At 45.9% G+C, this 21,757-nt stretch overlaps 1 protein-coding gene across 4 annotated transcripts in view; it reads left to right on the top strand.

The window, feature by feature from the left end:
• Positions 1-21,757, top strand: part of LOC128699417 (uncharacterized) — a 162,160-nt gene that overhangs the window by 115,468 nt on the left and 24,935 nt on the right. Inside the window, exon 1 of one of the 4 annotated variants that reach the window (XM_053792108.2) lies at positions 4,291-4,413. The exons of 2 other annotated variants lie outside the window; for them this stretch is intronic. The gene's annotated coding sequence lies outside the window, so the exon portion shown is untranslated. Of the gene's footprint in view, positions 1-4,290; positions 4,414-18,443; positions 18,600-21,757 lie in introns of those variants that run through there. One more of the 4 variants, XM_053792110.2, reaches the window with a different exon arrangement.

Raw genomic sequence — 21,757 nt, 5'->3', positions numbered from 1 at the left:
ATTTTTTATCGAAAATAGTTGGTATATGCCAACGAGATCTCATTCTTCCATTGAAATCAGAAATGGGTCGAAACTCAGTAAACTTTTTCTTTTGTTTACATTATTAATGACATGAGAGTATGAGTCTTGAAACCCTGCATTATGCATCTGTCTATAATCTGAGCAGCTGTATCTCGAGTGTTTTTATTTACAATAGCGGGGACAGTCAAGCATCAATCTTCCTGAAGTGCCATTTACTTCTGTCTATATTGTGGCCGTGGCTGCGCCTGAGCTGTTCTCTCCTACATGATTGTTCACTCATCTTGGCACGACTCGCTGGGCAGACTAATGGCTTTGGGGATCGTTAATCATGTTTTGGAATAGTGTAGTGTACGTGTTGGGCTACACATGTTTTCAGCTGGGAGAGAATTTGCATTTTATCAGGTGATATATCTATACAAGATTTGTAGCCTATGTTAATTCCACAAATTTACTAAGTGTGATTTGTTTCTACTGGGGCCCTTCCTACGTTGCAATCAACAACCGTCGATTAATATCAAGGTATACCTATTTACTGCTGTGTGAGCAGGGGAAATATCTATAATGAGACTTGCCTATGCGTCTCAGTCTGGGAATCGAGCTAAGAGTCCACTCTTGCGAACCAACGCTAAGCTATTGGTCACCCACTAGCTCAGGGGATAACTCTTCTGTGTGTTATATACCCGGTGTTTATGATTTATATATAAATATTTACTGATTTGTGTATTATTATTATTATCAAAGAGGAAGCACTAAACCTACAACGCTGCACTGACTTGTGTAGCATTTAGAATACAATAACATCGAGTAAGAAATATGGGTAATATTGAGTTTAGGGGCTCCATCGAATTAATCCTTTATTTTCATTTCTTTAACACAACTACTTTATCCGTAGCTCGACAAAAATATTTATTTCTTGTGCATTTTTTCTGGGGGGAAGGAACGATGTTAACCAAATGATTTTGATCAGAGGTAGAATATATCAGATAAAATATGTGCCAAGCCAATTAATGCGCGTGACTCGCTGGCCAAATGAAGTTCCAATAATATTAAATACACCAGAAAACTGAAGTTAATCTTCCCTTCCTAGGGGTCTAGCATTTCCCCTTAATAATAATAGCAATAATAATAATAATAATAATAATAATAATAATAATAATAATAATAATAATAATAATAATAATAATAATAATAATGAAATAAACATAAATAATGATAAGAAAACAGTAGCTCTTCATAAAATCTTATGTGGTTTGTAGCAGGGCATCCGATGTTGGAGTAGTGAGCTCTATTTTATTGGCACTTATTGTTGTGCTGTGTTATCTTATCTTGCCGGGACGTGTACATGTGTCGGAGTGGGTAACGGGGGATCAGGCGAGTGTACCTCCAGCTGAATGTCACTCGTCGCATCTAAATATGTATAAAGATCAGTAAAGTTAAATGTGTAGTGATAAGCATCTTTGAAGCTAAATATGTGTCGTGCTATAGATTAATTAAGCTAAATATGTGTCGTGCTATAGATTAAGCTAAATATGTGTCGTACTATAGATTAATAAAGCTAAATATGTGTTGTGCTATAGATTAATAAAGCTAAATATGTGTCGTGCTATAGATTAATAAAGCTAAATATGTGTCGTGCTATAGATTAATAAAGTTAAGTATGTAATGTTTGTGTATGTGACTAGGAATATCTCCACACCACCAGGACAAGGACACATTCATTACAAGGACACATTTATTACAGGGACACATTCATTACAAGGGCACACATTCATTACAAGGGCACACATTCATTACAAGGGCACACATTCATTACAAGGGCACACATTCATTACAAGGGCACACATTCATTACAAGGGCACACATTCATTACAAGGGCACACATTCATTACAAGGGCACACATTCATTACAAGGGCACACATTCATTACAAAGGCACACATTCATTACAAGAGCACACATTCATTACAAGGACACGTTCATTACAAGGGCACACATTCATTACAAGGACACTCTTCAATTAGAAGTGATGCAGATGCAGCCATTATTTTTCACACTAGATCTTTCATTATGCATTATATGTTACTAAATGAACGATAGATAATGTATTTTTGCGAAGTAAACGTTGGTACAAAATTTTTAATTTTTACATTAATATAAATGAAAAAAAATATATCTTTAAACATATAAGAAAATTTTAGAAAGGACTTAATTTTAATTAAATGAGTTCTTGTTAACTGACCAGTTTTACCTATTCGGCACGACATATGTATATATATACACAAAGAAATATCGCAGCCAACAGAATTCAAATCCACGTTAGCATCTGTTTACGAGTGTGGCTTAGCTCCCAACCTGACCACTCGGCTACAAATGCCCATATATCGTTAGGTAGCCTACATACCTGTAAGCCATGTTTCTTCCTAACGCCTGGCACACCAGTGAGCCTCATACATGGTCTAAATTAGCTGTCATTCTGCTCCTGTATGTTCTGGCCACACAAGCGATACTTCACTTAGTGCACCTTGCAGTGCTTAAAGGAAGCGAAAGCGTACACAATGAATTGTTGTACCCAGCAGGATTCATACCCACGATATTTCTTTGTATATACTTTCGCGTGTTTCTACGAGGTGTATTGAGTATAGTATCGCTTCCGAGGCCAGAACATACAAGAGGAGAATGACATGGCTGGAGACCATGCTTGAGGCCCACTGACGTGCCTGGCGTTAGGAAGAAACATGGCTTGCAACCAAGTAGGCTACCTAATATTATATGGACATTTGTAGTCGAGTTCTAGTTCCAATTATTTTATTTTAAGTTAGGTTAAGTTAATTTAGGTTAAGTTACGTAAGAATAGATTAGGTTATGTAAGCTTGTTAAGTTGTAATGTTACGTTAGGCTAATGGAGATTGAAGCCTATCGACTACACAAGGGTTATTAAGGCTGCACGGTAACCGTTTCACTAGTAGACATAAGCGGTGAGGAGAAATACACCCTCAGGAAATTATCATATATCACGTTAGGTTGGATTTTTTTTTTATTCGCCGGTACTCTTTATGAAAATCGATTAAGTTGGATTAGGTTATGTAAGTCTGTTAAGTTGGATCACATTATGTAACTCCGAATGACCACGATATGTTTGGCCACAAGGTAACAGAGAAAATGCTGTTATTTTTTAAATATGAGTGTTGATCACTGGTGTTGCGAGAAGAGGCTGCAGGCTTGCGTACTAGAATTGTATACGCTATTTATGTCGTCACTGGAGTGTTGACGCTCTCGTCAGCGTCACTTGTCTACTGCGTCGTCACACACGCTCTTTAAATGTGTGATGAGTGTTGGATTAGTGTTGAGGTAAATATGGAACCATTCGAGGCCGTCTTGTGCTGGTGAGAATTTAATCTTTGTTCTGAGTGTAAATTTATGTTTAGGATATTCTGCATGTGGTTTTATTAATATGTTTAATTTTTTACAATGGTTTTGAGGGCACATAGACTATGGGTTTACATATACAGTACTTAATGGAGATTTAATCTAGAATAAACGAATAATTAAACACGTGCAACATCTGGGTATCTTTATTTGTAAAACGTTTCGCCAGCTCGTTGCTTTATCAGTACAATATACCTGATCTATACAAAAGATCAGGTAATCAGTCCCTCAGCCTTGGAGTAGCCCATAGTCTTGAAGTTCCAACTCCAAGGCTGAGGGACTGATTACCTTATATTTTGTATATCATCCTTCATATTATACCCTTGTATTGTAATGATAAAGCCACTAGCTGGAGAAGCGTCTACAAATAGATACTCAGACGTTGCGCATGTGTCTAATTCTTCATTTTGTTGGTATCGTATACCAAAGTTTAATTTAAGTTTCATTTTCTTATTTTAGAGTTAAGAGTTGCTTGTAGGCTCTAAACTTTCTCATAGGTTCTCGGAGAATTCCTTAGGACACTGGACCTGTGCGTTTTGGAGAATGTAGCTGTGCTCAAGGAATGTGGGGCTTATTGTGCGTAACTTCTTCCTCCCTCTATCATCATGTAAACTCACACCGCCAGTTTCAGTCCATATCACTTATATATATAAATATATATAAATATATATATATATATATATATATATATATATATATATATATATATATATATATATATATATATATATATATATATATACATACATACTTATATTACTTTAAGGCTTTCTTAAAGTGTGTGTGTGTGTATGTATGCGTGTATGCAGCGGCAGGTGTGGACCAGAGAGTAATTAACATGCATGGCTTCCTCTGGTAGCTGCGGCCAGGTGAAGGGTCACACACATGGCCTGCTTCACACACTGATGGAGCAGCAGCGGGAACGACTGAGAGACATAGAGTTACAGCATGAGGAAGATGACTTGGGGTGAGTATGAGTAATACAGTATCAGGAAGATTGGAGAATAGTGTAAATATGAGGAAGAAGAGTAGGGTTGTGTGAATATTGTAATCTCGAAGAGACGGGTGACTGTGAGTACGTATTCTAGTCACAGAGAAACGGGGTGACTGCGTGCTTGACGAGTTAGTGACACGTCAGATCAGTCCAGTGATTTCCAGGAGGCAGTGAGTAGCTCTATTCTCGTAACTCACTGCTATTAAAGTTGAAGGATATCTACTCCTGACTTATTGAAAGACACCTTTTTTTTTTTTTTACATAAATATATGATGTGTACCACATACTAAATGGAAGCGATGATATTACTACTCTAGAGAGCTTTGATTATGCTGGGTGTTTTTGTCAGGCGTTTTTGTCCAGTGTTTTTGTTGTGTTTTTATTCAGACTCAGGATAGCAGGTTTAGTCCAGCATTACCCCAATAGTGTACTTCTAACTATATATATATATATTATATATATATATATATATATATATATATATATATATATATATATATATATATATATATATATTATATATATATATATATATATATATATATATATATATATATATATATATATATATATATATATATATATATACCTATCATTCAACTCCCCCGCCCCGTCGTGAGTTTACCTATTTTTTTTATAGTTTTTACATTTTTCATTGCACACACACACACACACACACACACACACACACACACACACACACACACACACACACACACACACACACACACACACACACACACACACATATATATATATACTGCGGCATATGGGCGCTTGGCAAACCTGAGAATAGCGTTCCGGTACCTCAGTAAGGAATCGTTCAAGACAAATAACCCGCACATAAAAGAGAGAAGCTTACGACGACGTTTCGGTCCGACTTGGACCATTGACAAAGTCACACTAACCAGAAGTGGAGCAGGACGGCTATATATAGGCAGGAAGAGGTGGTGGTAGTAGTAGTAGTAGTAGTAGTACAAGAATGGTATATAATACCGACAAGATGAAATTAAGACACATGCGCAACACCCGGGCATCCCTATCGTAGACGTTTCGCCATCCAGCCAGCCACCAGTCCAAGTCGGACCGAAACGTCGTCGTAAGCTTCTCTCTTTTATGTGCGGGTTATTTGTGTATCGTTCCAGTCACGGTATTGTGCCTTTTTTTGTTATTTAATCGTTCAAGACTTTATACACTGTGTACGTCAGGCCCATACTGGAGTACGCAGCACCAGTTTGGAACCCACACCTGGTCAAACACGTCAAGAAATTAAAGAAAGTGCAAAGGTTTGCAACAAGACTAGTTCCAGAGCTAAGGGGAATGTCCTATGAAGGAAGGTTAAGGGAAATCGGTCTGACAACACTGGAGGACAGGAGGGTCAGGGGAGACATGATAACGACATACAAAATACTGCGTGGAATAGACAAGGTGGACAGAGACAGGATGTTCCAGAGATGGAACACAGAAACAAGGGGTCACAATTGGAAGCTGAAGACTCAGATGAGTCAAAGGGATGTTAGGAAGTATTTCTTCAGTCATAGAGTAGGTCACCCTGCCTCGCCTGGTGGTCACCCTGCCTCGGTGGTCTCATTGCCTCAGTGATCACCCTGTCTCAGTGATCACCCTGCCTCAGTGATCATATTGCCTCAGTGATCATCCTGCCTCAGTTATCACCCTGCCTCAGATTATCACCCTGCCTCAGTGGTCACCCTGCCTTGGTGGACAACATGCCTCAGTGATCACCCTGCCTCAGTGATCACCCTGTCTCAGTGATCACCCTGCCTCAGTGATCACCCTGCCTCAGTGGTCACCCTGCCTCAGTGGTCACCCTGCCTCAGTGATCACCCTGCCTCAGTGATCACCCTGCCTCAGTGGTCACCCTGCCTCAGTGGTCACCCTGCCTCAGTGGTCACCCTGCCTCAGTGGTTACCCTGCCTCAGTGGTCACCCTGCCTCAGTGATCACCCTGCCTCAGTGGTCACCCTGCACTCAGTGGTCACCCTGCCTCAGTGATCACCCTGCCTCAGTGATCACCCTGCCTCAGTAATCACCCTGCCTCAGTGATCACCCTGCCTCAGTGATCACCCTGCCTCAGTGATCACCATGCCGCGGTCACCCTGCCTCAGTGGTCACCCTGCCTCGGTGATCACCCTGCCTCGGTGATCACCCTGCCTCAGTGGTCAGTGATCACCCTGCCTCAGTGGTCACCCTGCCTCAGTGGTCACCCTGCAGCGGTCACCCTGCCTCAGTGATCACCCTGCCTCGGTGGTCACCCTGCCTCAGTGGTCACCCTGCCTCAGTGGTCACCCTGCCTGCTTAGTGGTCACCCTGCCTCGGTGGTCACCCTGCCTCAGTGGTCACCCTGCCTCAGTGATCACCCTGCCTCAGTGATCACCCTGCCTCAGTGGTCACCCTGCCTCAGTGATAACCCTGGCTCACCCTGCCTCAGTATTACCCTGATCACCCTGCCTCAGTGGTCACCCTGCCTTGGTGGTCACCCTGCCTCAGTGATCACCCTGCCTCAGTGATCACCCTGTCACACCCTGCCTCAGTGATCACCCTGCTATGGTGGTTACCCTCCTGGTGGCTACTCTACCTCAATGCCTCAGGTTACCCTGACTGCCTCAGTGATCACCCTGCCTCAGTGGTCACCTGCCTCAGTGATCACCCTGCCTCAGTGGTCACACCTGCCTCAGTGATCACCCTGCCTCAGTGGTCACCCTGCCTCAGTGGTCACCCTGCCTCACCCTGCCTCGTTCACCCTGCCTCAGTGATCACCCTGCCTCAGTGATCACCCTGCCTCAGTGTGGTTACCCTGCCACAGTGGTCACCCTGCCTCAGTGATCACCCTTCCTCAATGATCACACTGCCTCAGTGATCACCCTGCTTCGCTGGTTACCCTGCCTGGGGGTCACCCTACCTCAGTAATCGCCCTGCCTCAGTGATCACCCTGCCTTGGTGGTCGCACTGCCTCAGTGATCACCTTGTCTCAGTGATCACTCTGCCTCAGTGATCACCCTGCCTCAGTGATCACCATGCCTCAGTGATCACCCGCAGTGCCTCAGTGGTCACCCTGCCTCGGTGATCACCCTGCCTCAGTGATCACCCTGCCTCAGTGATCACCCTGCCTCAGTGGTCACCTGACTCAGCCACCCTGCAGTGATCACCCTGCCTCACCCTGCCTCAGTGGTCACCCTGCCTCAGTGATCACCCTGCCTCAGTGATCACCCTGCCTCAGTGATCACCCTGCCTCAGTGGTCACTCTGCCTCAGTGGTCACCCTGCCTCAGTGATCACCCTGCCTCAGTGATCAATCTGTCAGTGATCACCCTGCCTCAGTGATCACCCTGCCTCAGTGATCACCCTGTGCCTGCAGTGGTCACCCTGCCTGATCAGTGGTCACCCTGCCTCAGTGGTCACCCTGCCTCAGTGATCACCCTGCCTCAGTGATCACCCTGCTTCAGTGGTCACCCTGCCTCAGTGATCACCCTGCCTCAGTGGTCACCCTGCCTCAGTGGTCACCCTGCCTCAGTGATCACCCTGCCTCAGTGATCACCCTGCCTCAGTGGTCACCCTGCCTCAGTGGTCACCCTGCCTGCCTTAGTGGTCACCCTGCCTCGGTGATCACCCTGCCTCAGCTATCACCCTGCCTCGGTGATCACCCAGCCTCAGCGATCACCCTGCCTCGGTGATCACCCTGCCTCAGCGATCACCCTGCCTCGGTGATCACCCTGCCTCAGTGGTCACCCTGCCTCGGTGGTCACCCTGCCTCAGTGGTCAGTGATCACCCTGCCTGGTCACCCTGTGGTCACCCTGCCTCAGTGGTCACCCTCAGTGATCACTCGGTGGTCACCCTGCCTCAGTGATCACCCTGCCTCAGTGATCACCCTGCCTCAGTGATCACCCTGCCTCAGTGATCACCCTGCCTCAGTGATCACCCTGCCTCAGTGATCACCCTGCCTCAGTGATCACCCTGCCTCAGTGATCACCTGCCTCAGTGTCAGTGGTCACCCTGCCTCAGCCTCGGTGATCACCCCTGCACTCCTCAGTGATCACTCTGTCAGTGATCACCCTGCCTCAGCGATCACCCTGCCTCGGTGATCACCCTGCCTCAGCGATCACCCTGCCTCGGTGATCACCCTGCCTCAGCAATCACCCTGCCTCGGTGATCACCCAGCCTCAGCGATCACCCTGCCTCGGTGATCACCCTGCCTCAGCGATCAATCTGCCTCAGTCACCCTGCCTCAGTGATCACCCTCAGTGATCACTCTGCCTCAGTGGTCATCCTGCCTCAGCGATCACCCTGCCTCGGTGATCACCCTGCCTCAGCGATCACCCTGCCTCGGTGATCACCCTGCCTCAGCAATCACCCTGCCTCGGTGATCACCCAGCCTCAGCGATCACCCTGCCTCGGTGATCACCCTGCCTCAGTGATCACCCTGCCTCAGTGATCACCCTGCCTCAGTGGTCACCCTGCCTCAGTGATCACCCTGCCTCAGTGATCACCCTGCCTCAGTGGTCACCCTGCCTCAGTGGTCACCCTGCCTCAGTGGTCACCCTGCCTCAGTGGTCACCCTGCCTCAGTGATCACCCTGCCTCGGTAATGACCCTGCCTCAGGGATCACCCTGCCTCAGTGATCACCCTCCCTCAGACGTCACCCTCCCTCCGTGATCTCCCTGCCTCCGTGATCACCCTGCCTCGTGGTCACCCTGCCTCAGTGATCACCCTGCCTCAGTGATCACCCTGCCTGGTCATCACCCTGCCTCAGCGATCACCCTGCCTCGGTGATCACCCTGCCTCAGCAATCACCCTGCCTCGGTGATCACCCAGCCTCAGCGATCACCCTGCCTCGGTGATCACCCTGCCTCAGCGATCACCCTGCCTCGGTGATCACCTGCCTCAGATGTGATCACCCTGCCTGATTACCCTGCCTCAGTGATCACCCTGCCTCAGTGGTCACCCTGCCTCAGTGATCACCCTGCCTCGGTGATCACCCTGCCTCAGTGATCACCCTGCCTCAGTGATCACCCTGCCTCAGTGGCCTCAGTGATCACCTGCCTCAGTGATCACCCTGCCTCAGTGATCACCCTGCCTCAGTGATCACCCTGCCTCAGTGATCACCCTGCCTCACCCTGTGGTCACCCTGCCTCAGTGGTCACCCTGCCTCAGTGATCACCCTGCCTCAGTGATCACCCTGCCTCAGTGATCACCCTGCCTCAGTGATCACCCTGCCTCAGCCTGTGGTCAGTGATCACCCTGCCTCAGTGATCACTCTGTCCTCAGTGATCACCCTGCCTCAGTGATCACCCTGCCTCAGTGATCACCCTGCCTCACCCTGCCTCAGTGGTCACCCTGCCTCAGTGGTCACCCTGCCTCGGTGATCACCCTGCCTCAGTGATCACCCTGCCTCACCCTGTGGTGGTCACCCTGCCTCAGTGGTCACCCCCTGCCTCAGTGATCACCTTGTCTCAGTGATCACTCTGCCTCAGTGGTACCCCTGCCAAGGTGGTCATCCTGCCTCAGCGATCACCCTGCCTCGGTGATCACCCTGCCTCAGCGATCACCCTGCCTCGGTGATCACCCTGCCTCAGCAATCACCCTGCCTCGGTGATCACCCAGCCTCAGCGATCACCCTGCCTCGGTGATCACCCTGCCTCAGCAATCACCCTGCCTCGGTGATCACCCAGCCTCAGCGATCACCCTGCCTCGGTGATCACCCTGCCTCAGCGATCACCCTGCCTCGGTGATCATCACCTGCCTCACCCCTGCCTCAGTGATCACTCTGCCTCACACCTGCCTCAGTGGTCACCCTGCCTCAGTGATCACCCTGCCTCGTCACCCTGCCTCAGTGATCACCCTGCCTCAGTGATCACCCTGCCTCAGTGATCACCCTGCCTCAGTGGTCACCCTGCCTCAGTGGTCACCCTGCCTCAGTGGTCACCCTGCCTCAGTGATCACCCTGCCTCAGTGATCACCCCTCAGTGATCACTCTGCTTCGGTGATCACCCTGCCTCAGTGATCACCCTGCCTCAGTGATCACCCTGCCTCAGTGATCACCCTGCCTCAGTGATCACCCTGCCTCAGTGTTCACCCTGCCTCAGTGGTCACCCTGCCTCAGTGGTCACCCTGCCTCAGTGATCACCCTGCCTCAGTGGTCACCCTGCCTCAGTGGTCACCCTGCCTCAGTGGTCACCCTGCCTCAGTGGTCACCCTGCCTCAGTGGTCACCCTGCCTCAGTGATCACCCTGCCTCAGTGGTCACCCTGCCTCAGTGGTCACCCTGCCTCAGTGGTCGCCCTGCACTCAGTGGTCACCCTGCCTCAGTGGTCACCCTGCCTCAGTGGTCACCCTGCCTCAGTGGTCACCCTGCCTCAGTGTTCACCCTGCCTCAGTGGTCACCTGCCTGGTCACCCTGCCTCAGTGGTCACCCTGCCTCAGTGGTCACCCTGCCTCAGTGGTCACCCTGCCTCAGTGGTCACCCTGCCTCAGTGGTCACCCTGCCTCAGTGGTCACCCTGCCTCAGTGGTCACCCTGCCTCAGTGGTCACCCTGCCTCAGTGGTCACCCTGCCTCAGTGGTCACCCTGCCTCAGTGGTCACCCTGCCTCAGTGGTCACCCTGCCTCAGTGGTCACCCCTGCCTCAGTGGTCACCCTGCCTCAGTGGTCACCCTGCCTCAGTGGTCACCCTGCCTCAGTGGTCACCCTGCCTCAGTGCCTCAGTCACCCTGCCTCAGAGGTCACCCTGCCTCAGTGGTCACCCTGCCTCAGTGGTCACCCTGCCTCAGTGGTCACCCTGCCTCAGTGGTCACCCTGCCTCAGTGGTCACCCTGCCTCAGTGGTCACCCTGCCTCAGTGGTCACCCTGCCTCAGTGGTCACCCTGCCTCAGTGGTCACCCTGCCTCAGTGGTCACCCTGCCTCGGTGGTCACCCTGCCTCAGTGGTCACCCTGCCTCAGTGGTCACCCTGCCTCAGAGGTCACCCTGCCTCAGTGGTCACCCTGCCTCAGTGGTCACCCTGCCTCAGTGGTCACCCTGCCTCAGTGGTCACCCTGCCTCAGTGGTCACCCTGCCTCAGTGGTCACTCTGCCTCAGTGGTCACCCTGCCTCAGTGGTCACCCCTCAGTGGTCACCCTGCCTCAGTGGTCACCCTGCCTCAGTGGTCACCCTGCCTCAGTGGTCACCCTGCCTCAGTGGTCACCTGCCTCAGTGGTCACCCTGCCTCAGTGGTCACCTGCCTCAGTGGTCACCTGCCTCAGTGGTCACCCTGCCTCAGTGGTCACCTGCCTCAGTGGTCACCCTGCCTCAGTGGTCACCCTGCCTCAGTGGTCACCTGCCTCAGTGGTCACCCTGCCTCAGTGGTCACCTGCCTCAGTGGTCACCCTGCCTCAGTGGTCACCCTGCCTCAGTGGTCACCCTGCACTCAGTGGTCACCCTGCCTCAGTGGTCACCCTGCCTCAGTGGTCACCCCTGCCTCCTCAGTGGTCACCCTGCCTCAGTGGTCACCCTGCCTCAGTGGTCACCCTGCCTCAGTGGTCACCCTGCCTCTGTGGTCACCTGCCTCAGTGGTCACCTCAGTGGTCCTCAGTGGTCACCCTGCCTCAGTGGTCACCTGCCTCAGTGGTCACCCTGCCTCAGTGGTCACCCTGCCTCAGTGGTCACCCTGCCTCAGTGGTCACCTGCCTCAGTGGTCACCTGCCTCAGTGGTCACCCTGCCTCAGTGGTCACCTGCCTCAGTGGTCACCCTGCCTCAGTGGTCACCTGCCTCAGTGGTCACCCTGCCTCAGTGGTCACCTGCCTCAGTGGTCACCTGCCTCAGTGGTCACCTGCCTCAGTGGTCACCCTGCCTCAGTGGTCACCTGCCTCAGTGGTCACCTGCCTCAGTGGTCACCCTGCCTCAGTGGTCACCTGCCTCAGTGGTCACCTGCCTCAGTGGTCACCCTGCCTCAGTGGTCACCTGCCTCAGTGGTCACCCTGCCTCAGTGGTCACCTGCCTCAGTGGTCACCTGCCTCAGTGGTCACCCTGCCTCAGTGGTCACCTGCCTCAGTGGTCACCTGCCTCAGTGGTCACCTGCCTCAGTGGTCACCCCTGTGGTCACCTGCCTCAGTGGTCACCCTGCCTCAGTGGTCACCTGCCTCAGTGGTCACCCTGCCTCAGTGGTCACCTGCCTCAGTGGTCACCTGCCTCAGTGGTCACCTGCCTCAGTGGTCACCTGCCTCAGTGGTCACCTGCCTCAGTGGTCACCCTGCCTCAGTGGTCACCCTGCCTCAGTGGTCACCCTGCATCAGTGGTCACCTGCCTCAGTGGTCACCCTGCCTCAGTGGTCACCTGCCTCAGTGGTCACCTGCCTCAGTGGTCACCCTGTCTTAGTGGTCACCTGCCTCAGTGGTCACCTGCCTCAGTGGTCACCTGCCTCAGTGGTCACCTGCCTCAGTGGTCACCCTGCCTCAGTGGTCACCCTGCCTCAGTGGTCACCTGCCTCAGTGGTCACCCTGCCTCAGTGGTCACCTGCCTCAGTGGTCACCCTGCCTCAGTGGTCACCTGCCTCAGTGGTCACCCTGCCTCAGTGGTCACCTGCCTCAGTGGTCACCCTGCCTCAGTGGTCACCCTGCCTCAGTGGTCACCTGCCTCAGTGGTCACCCTGCCTCAGTGGTCACCTGCCTCAGTGGTCACCTGCCTCAGTGGTCACCCTGCCTCAGTGGTCACCTGCCTCAGTGGTCACCTGCCTCAGTGGTCACCTGCCTCAGTGGTCACCCTGCCTCAGTGGTCACCTGCCTCAGTGGTCACCCTGCCTCAGTGGTCACCTGCCTCATTGGTCACCTGCCTCAGTGGTCACCCTGCCTCAGTGGTCACCTGCCTCAGTGGTCACCCTGCCTCAGTGGTCACCTGCCTCAGTGGTCACCTGCCTCAGTGGTCACCCTGCCTCAGTGGTCACCTGCCTCAGTGGAAGACGTCAGTTTCGTTTATATATTAGTGTATAGGTAATCACACTTGTTATTATTATTGTTGCTAAACCTCTTTGAAAAACTGCAAAATTCATAACTTTATTTTTTGCCTTTAAGATATTCATTAATTATCCATTTAGTCTGGTACATAAACCATGTGTATGAGCGTAAGATATGTATTAATTATTCATTCAGTCTAGGCGCATAAACCAAGTGTATGTGTGTAATTAATCTTCATTACTCTGCAGCTCATTATTGACTGTTGAATATTCAATGAGTAAGTCTGTCGACTCTCGTCCCGTTCACCGCTAATTAGACCTATGTAGGCCCAACGATTTACGTGAGCGCCATCGCGCGTGCACCAACTACACTCCGTGTTAATTACACTTTCCATGACTAATGAATATACAAATTACAATTACAGCTTAATAATTAATTACATTTGTGTGCGTGAACGTCCGTAGTAAGTCTTGTTTAGTATTTGTGATGGTTACTTAGTCTCCATCGAATTGTATATATTTGTGATTTTTATTGCCATTTGTATCGATTTGTGATTGTTAGTACGATTCTTTGGTAAGGATCATAAAGTTATGTACAATATTATGGCAAACTGCGAGGAGAGTTTGCTGCTCTACATTGATAACTGGTAGACAGTTGTGACCTTTTGTACGGGTTTAGCGCTTAATTTGATTATAATTATAATATATACTTTTGTTTGGATTTATACGTACTTTTAAACACTGATGATTACATGAAGGTTACCTTTTTTGGAGGGGGGCGAAAATTTTTCTTAAAATTGGTTAACATGATGAAATAAATTATTAGTTTGATCAATTACTTCCCATAAATAATAAAAAATAAGCCTTATTTCTGCATGTATAATATATAAAGGCCTAGTTGACATCAGTGACATACTGTATAGAAAGTCCCGTGTTGTGCACAGCATTTCAGGCAAATTAGGTCAATTTTGTCCCCAAGATGCGACCCACACCAGTCTACTAATACCCAGATACCTATTTTACTGCTAGGTGAATATGGACAGCAGGAGTCTTAAGAAAATATGTCCTAAATGTTTCCACTCGTACCGGTGAACGAACCGCAGACCTCAGTGTGTGAACTGAACGCGATAGTTTTGACAAAAAAAAATCCAATAAATATGCTTTCCCTTGCTGACACAGGGGCACCAGACGTCCACGCACATCTACACAGTGTTAATATTAAAAAAAAAGGAGTACAATATTGAAAAAAAAATGCTAAAGTTCTTATCCTGCATTTCATATGTTCACCACCGATCATATAAATACTTTACAGTAAATGATTCACCAGCTTTTGTCATCGTTTAAGAAAAATTATAGTATGCTCGGGATCATGGCATTATTAACCCACAGCGCATCTCAGATATGCCACGCCTCTGTGTATATACTCCAGTGATGTCATCTGTGGCTGCTTGTAAACAAGCTTGTTTTTCGAGGCCTTCCAGCTACGCTACCCGGGCTTTGCATGGTTTGATTTGTATATGAGCGTAATTTCTCTCATGTCCTCTCATATATCGCATACGTATACATTAAACATTGAGAACACACACTGTTGTGAATGTTAAAATTATATCAACATTTAAATAACTTATACACATGATACTTGCTATTAGAAATTAAAGTACACACAAAAAAATTGTATAGACATTTGCTATATCACAAATTTACATGACTTGTCTAACCTTAAGTGAAGATAATTTGATAGGCCTGAGCTCATAAGACTGCCATCCCCACGAGCCCCTTTGAGGGGGGGTAGATGGCAGACCAGAGGCCTAGCTTCTCCCTACGAGCCCCGTGAGGGCGGGGAATGTGGCTAGGCCTGGGGACAGTTGGTCCCAAAGATGAGGAGGTACTTGTGCCTCCTCCCATGGGAGACTTACGTCTCGAGATACTCCCCAGATAGGGAGCCAAGGCCGGGTCACCACTACTTGGAAAAGACCCGGGCCGGGAGAATACCGGCGAATAAAAAAAAAACTTCAGAACATTTGTGTTCCGAGGTTGATAATAATTAAAGTATGGAGATTTTCGTGGTTATTATTATTATTATTATTATTATTTTGAGATTATGTGGTGGGATGTTTATGTTTATTCTTATTAAGGTTTATGCTTTGGTTTAAGGGATTCACAGTAGAATGTACAGTTTGTTTGATCTGTTAAATTCGTAATACGTAATTCGCAAGATTTTTGGAGAAGAGGGGAAATGATATAACTTAGAATACACAACAAATAGTTTCGCAAAACTATACTGGATCTGCTTAACAAGGACACATACATAATTTGGATACCTTGTTAAAGGCAAAGCTTTTTTTTTTTAAGTCTATAGACTTACAAAAGCTTGGTCTCCAAGCTTGGTCTTTAAGCAAAACGTTATTTAAGTAGTGTCTAAACGTTCTTACGACTTGGTCGTCAGGACTAGGCCGTAAGGCTCACACTGGAGAGCTAACTAACTTAAAATTAAGGTGCTGGCTCTGACGGTCAATATACCTTAAACCTGGCCGAAGGTTAGTTTGTCCAGTATAAAAATCTGAATAACTCTGGCCAGAATACCAACTACAGAATGAGTATCTCTCCAATAAAAAAAGAACAGGAATCACCCGCTCTTCCACGGGGCAAATTTACAAGGATTTAGGGAATAGTAATAATAAAAAGAATACCATCGAAACTTTGCAAATAATATGAAGTGCATAGACCAGTTTTCCGTTCTTTTCTCTGACGGGTTGACCAGGAGCGCCATAACTACGATATAACTAGTGAATTTTCAGCCATTTTAACAAGTCATCATGACAAGTAACAGTTCTGGCTCCGTTGCAGAACAAAAAAAAAACTGGTGATTACAATTCTTCAACCAGCATTGCGTTACCTTGTCTTGAGAGTATTGCACTGAGCCTGGAACCCCACTACTAATCATAATGGACCTCATGGTTCAGGAAGCAGAATGGAGTTGCTTCCTCGTCAGCCATCATAAGCACACGCAACTGCTGGTGTAACATGAAGCTTACATGCATCCAGGGTATAATTTACTAGTTGCGTCTGAGTTATACTGCGTGTAACTCCCTCCAGCATACTAGGGAACATCCTTGATGATAGATTTCTTTGTTCTACCAGCTGATTACGTTCACTGACCTTCGTAAAGTATTTTTCATTTAATCTGGTCAAATATCTTATGCCATGATGAGGATAAAGGCACACGTTTCAGTCCCGGGACCTTGTTTACAAGTCCCCAGGACAATCCAACGGTGTTGAATGGCCCGCAGACTGATTTTCATGGAGGGGCGGGGTATCATTCTCCTGTATACATTACGAAACCAATAGTCTGATCTTAATGAAAATCTCGCAAGTTACTCCCATATAAAAGGATACACAGGAGACAGTAGGATTGTAAACAAAATAATAAATATTTTAAGTCCAACTCAATTTTTAGATGAAAGGGAATTACGCCAAAAAATTACATGGTGTAGGTTTAAAATGTTTTGAAGATCTGTTCAATCCATCAAACTGAGGGTTCGATATTTAAGTGCTTCAAAAGAAGTATGATATTCCCCCAAAAACGTGTTGATTAAATAGGCAGACTGAAGGCTAGAATGGATAGTAAAAAATTAATAATCGTTTAAGTTAAGACATTCTTCATTTTTAACACGGAATCCAGCAGTTCGAAGTATATTCAGTATGTTACGAAATTTGTTCATTTACATTTATACTGCCATAATTTACAAGGTATCATCTATCTTGTAAAATACATCAGCGTTAAAGATTTGAAGTCAGATTAGGCATTCTTCAGTTATTTTTTTTTTATATTTTATTTAAAACACACATTACAATAAATAAATAAAAGTATACAGTGTCAGATATTTCACATAGAAAAAACAATTATGTCCTCATAATCAAAACACTGCAGGTGTTACATTGCCATTAAAAAAATTCCTCTTCACATGACTCAGTGCAACCCCCAACAGTGTTGTGTGTGAAAAACAAGATTACACAATATGATACCCGACATCATTCAAATCATTTCAATTTACAATAATATGTCACGTAGTACACTGCACACACCTGATAGATGTAAAATGCTTTTATACAAAAACAAAGGAAAACTGTGCAAGCAATACTAATTAAAAACAGTTCTCATTACCCCTTCCTATCAGCAATATACACATTAATTAAGTACATGTAATAAAATATGTTTGAGCAGTACACCCATGACCCCCCCCCCCCTCCCTTTCACCCCGGATCATCATATTGCACAACGTTATACCATTGTTCATTGAACACAGACAAATAACCATCATAATTTAACCCTACTTCAGTTACTGAACGGAAATCAGTATCATAATATATTAAAAATTGGCAAATTAGGACTTACAGGAAACCAAAACCGGGAGTGATCTGTATAAGAGTGACCAGAAGACACCTGCATGAACCTTTCTTAGTTACAACACACCAGCGTTGAAAATCTCAAGCCGATTCGATGAAGCATTTTCGAGGTAATAAACGAAAACCTTCTGGAAAGAAAAAGTCAGGTCCCCCGTCCGGATACTTAAATCATAATTATTTTTACATTTTCACAAATATTAAATTAATCACTATTGGTAAATATAATGCAACAACCATTAATATTAATTTGAACCAGAATTTTTTTTTTTAGTCCGGGTTCCGTGAGCATCCTTGAAGGATTCCTTGAAATTCTGCAACTCCTACATTTTTTTTTATAAATATGAAAAAAGTGATCTGTGGCATTCGTGCAGCAGCCACGGGCAAGTGCTGGGCATGCCGTGGTACACATACCTTTGGCTGGTTTTTAGAGTTCTGCTCCCCTCGAGGGAGGTTCCTTGATGCCGGTGAGGGGCTCTTGATCAAAGGAATTGGACCTGTGTTCCCCTTCTTTAGATTGAACCCGAATGTCTCCTATTCTCCGAGGTACTGTATAACCCCTATGGGTTTAGCGCTTCCACATAATATAATAAAATTCTGCTCTGGCAACCAGGCGTGAGACCAGACTTACCTAGTATCTGCCTGGTCAACAAGCAGAAAACCTCAGTGGCTCCTTGATGCCCGTGAAGGGCTCTTAATCCAAGGAATTTGAGCGACCCTCCCCTTCGGATTAAACTTGATCACATTCCATTCCTCGCATTAAAAGCTGAGCTGTGATATGTGTTGAACCATCCATGGTGTTCGTGGTAACTACAAGGTAACAAATGTTTTGCATATATGTCTTGAAAATTTTTGTCTACGTTAACAAATACCTATACCTGTTCGTGTATATATAAAGAAATATACATCTCGATCTATATACACCTGTCACTTTATATACACTGACAGATACACACCTCTCATTGTTAAAAGTGTACACCATATAGTGAATATGAGAGAACAATCATAGAACAAAAGGTTAGCTGGTATGATGACTGCTCTCCAGTCACCGTCTTCACTAGAAATTGAACACTCTCATGGTTAATTTTCCATCTGTTTAATTAAATGGATAAAGGACTGTCATTTATATAGAACCATCGTAGAAATATCAAACGTGATATATTAGGCGATAACTATTATAGAAGAAATGGATGTGGACAGTAGGCTATAATCGGCTGATGTACACAGGTGATCAATTGGTCACGATCTTACCGTATAAGGGATACTCAAGTTCCCGACCCTTCAAGGTGGGTGCCTTGATATTGATGAAGGGTTCTTCATTCAAGTTAAGGGAGTTATCCTTATAAACCGCTTCCTCGTGTGGTGTATGACTTAAGGGTCTGGCACTTCATCATACCTATAATAATAACAATCCCAGTATCATTGTTACAAATACTATTATACTTTGTAAATGCCTGTAAAATTCAGATAAGTAAATGAAATCTTATTTGTAAGTCATTTTGTAAATATAATGAGTGAACGGGATTATTGAGGAGCCTAGCACTGAATAGTTCATGAGCAACCACCCACCTACTATGCTTGAATAATACTGACGTCAGCCTAAATTCGTTTAATTTTTATAGCCGACCTTTTACTTTGAGACTCTGACGTGTATGTATATCGATCCTTTCTTGTAATTTTATCAAGGGAATTGCCCTGGTAATATTTAACATATGTTCAGTAGCTCACTTGCATATGTTTTGACAGGTAATATACGCAGCTATTAGTTAAGTTGCCAGCTGTGTCTACTGTGTCTCCGATACACCTACCAACCTCCTCTGCAACTGTATTTGTAATTTTAACACCAGTATTTGTAATTTTAACACCAATATTTGTAATTTTAACACCAGTATTTGTAATTTTAACACCAGTATTTGTAATTTTAACACCAGTATTTGTAATTTTAACACCAATATTTGTAATTTTAACACCAGTATTTGTAATTTTAACACCAGTATTTGTAATTTTAACACCAGTATTTGTAATTTTAACACCAATATTTGTAATTTTAACACCAGTATTTGTAATTTTAACACTCCTGTATTTGTAATTTGAATATATTGTTTTTTAAGCGTTTATAAGGAAGGGGTAACACTCGCAACACACCCAAACTTTCTTCTTCAAAATGTATCTCCTTTTTGGAAGTCTACACGTATGAAGTCTCTTATCAATGTGCATTTTGTTATACACAGAGTTGTAACACAAATAATATAATTGGCTTTTAGTTGAGTAAAGCAATTTTGGTTGATTCAAAACATGGCGTAGGATGTTTCAATGCTGACAAGAGCTGGAAGGTGGTGGCGTTAAGTGGTATTCTCCGATCCTGAGTTGATGCAGCAAAAGTTTTATTTTTGGTATCACCTTGAAGGTTGTGATCTCTACAATAAGAGATTACAACCTCGTGGGGAAGGGGGACATGTGGCAAACCTCAAATCCCTGGCACCTACGTGAACTGTTAACACTTGTCTTGTAACTTTTGATCCAACCATCGCACCTAACATTAGAGGTCTCGACAGAGTTCAGAACTACCATCTGCAAAAAGTTTCATTTGCAGTCCCCTCAAGGAAGGTTCCTTGATGTTGGTGAGGGGCTCTTGATTTAGGGAATTGGATCTGTGCTCCAGTTCCCCGAATTAAGCCTGAATGCCTTCCACATCCCCCCCCCAGGCGCTGTATAATCCTCCGGGTTTAGCGCTTCCCCCTTGATTATAATAATAATAATTCATTTGCAGTATTCCATCAAGTTATTCCTAAAATAAAGTGATTCCCATAATTTTTTACTAAATTACGCTAATTCCTTCAAATTGGTGGGTGGATTATTTTGGTATTTTACTTAGAATATAAAAAAATTACTTATGTGAAACCTTCCGAGATTTCATATGTTTAGGTAGGATGTTTGGTTCAAGAGTCACAATAGTTTTGAGTATTTCACCTAGTTGCCAGGGAGGTCGGATTATTCCCACGCTTGTGTTCCACTCGGATCACAATTGTTCTACAGACCCCACCCTTCAAGGCGATACCAAAAATTAACCTTTGTATCAATTTGAAATCAAAATGAAAATTCACCCATGTCAGGCACCGCACTGTTGTAAACAAAGATTACAACCTTTTCTTGAGCATATTTCTTTTTAGATTGATCTGGTGTGTGTGTGTGTGTGTGTGTGTGTGTGTGTGTGTGTGTGTGTGTGTGTGTGTGTGTGTGTGTGTGTGTGTGTGTGTGTGTGTGTGTGTGTGTGTGTTTTACGCACGTGCGCTTCTGATAACTGCCGAAGGTGAAACCTAATTAAATCAGAAGTGAATTTTTTTAACACTACAATCCGTAAAAAAAGCCAATATCTAACTAGCTATTACACGTACATAGCTAGCCATTTATTTTGTTATAACTAGCAGTGATAATTAAACCAATGCCGATGAGTAAAGGACCAATTTATACGGTGCTAATTACTTGACATATTTATTGACTACATTTGTATATTACAGCTACTTTCTCCTGTAGAGAATCCCTTCAAGGGGGAGGGGGTGAGCATTGATGCTGGTGAAGGGTTCGCCATTCAGTGACTTGGAGTTTTCCTTTCCTTGGATCATAAATGAGTACCTCCCATTCTTCAGACACTGTGAGAGCTCTACAGGTTTAGCAATGAATGAGTGGCCCGGTGGCCTGGTGGCTAAAGCTCCCGCTTCACACACGGAGGGCCCGGGTTCGATTCCCGGCGGGTGGAAACATTTCGACACGTTTCCTTACACCTGTTGTCCTGTTCACCTAGCAGCAAATAGGTACCTGGGTGTTAGTCGACTGGTGTGGGTCGCATCCTGGGGGACAAGATTAAGGACCCCAATGGAAATAAGTTAGACAGTCCTCGATGACGCACTGACTTTCTTGGGTTATCCTGGGTGGCTAACCCTCCGGGGTTAAAAATCCGAACGAAATCTTATCTTA

The sequence above is a fragment of the Cherax quadricarinatus genome, chromosome 61 (genome assembly GCF_038502225.1).
Source record: "Cherax quadricarinatus isolate ZL_2023a chromosome 61, ASM3850222v1, whole genome shotgun sequence".
Lineage (NCBI taxonomy): Eukaryota > Metazoa > Arthropoda > Malacostraca > Decapoda > Parastacidae > Cherax > Cherax quadricarinatus.
Note: the sequence above shows the minus strand (reverse complement) of the source record. Positions and strands in the feature narration are given on the sequence as shown.